The following is a 611-nucleotide window of genomic DNA, read 5'->3' as shown; positions in this document are numbered from 1 at the left end:
TTCTGAAGGGAACTTACTTATTGAAAGTAGCTTTGTGGATATGAAAAATTTATGTGTAGCACCTAATCAGGGGAAACATGAATGTGTCTCTCCCTTTAGCTAATAGCTTGCATTTTGTTCTGTCTTCATGTGGCACTTGAAAAACTCCCAAATGCCTCCTTAAATCCCTGATCTTTGTGGAATTATTGCTGTTTTTTTTTTCCAGATGTTTTTATTTTGAAGGTAATAACATTTTGGTCCTTTGGTTGATTGGTGAAGCTTAGATGTTGGATATTCTAATATCATCAAAGCATGCTCTAAGAAGATTTTTTAAAGGAAACCTAAGTATATCTATTCCCCTGAAAATGAAAACAAGTTAACAAATAGGCAGAAAACAGTTTCGGGGAAAGCCAGTCAGGAGAACTGACTGCTGAAGGTAGAAGCAGGAGGTGAAGGAGGAGGCCAACCATCCAGGGTTACAGACTGTCATGTGTGAGAGGAAGACCCAGCACCCTGCAGGAGAAAGAAAGGTTGCTGTGGGAAGCCATACCTGGGCTTTCGGAGAAGCTGTTAACGCATGTCACTCATGAGGCAGCTTGTGTGTTCGTGCCCACCACAGGTGTTCATCTCAA

This window comes from Peromyscus eremicus, chromosome 16_21 (assembly GCF_949786415.1).
Source record: "Peromyscus eremicus chromosome 16_21, PerEre_H2_v1, whole genome shotgun sequence".
NCBI classification, from domain to species: domain Eukaryota; kingdom Metazoa; phylum Chordata; class Mammalia; order Rodentia; family Cricetidae; genus Peromyscus; species Peromyscus eremicus.
This window is presented reverse-complemented; position numbering follows the sequence as displayed.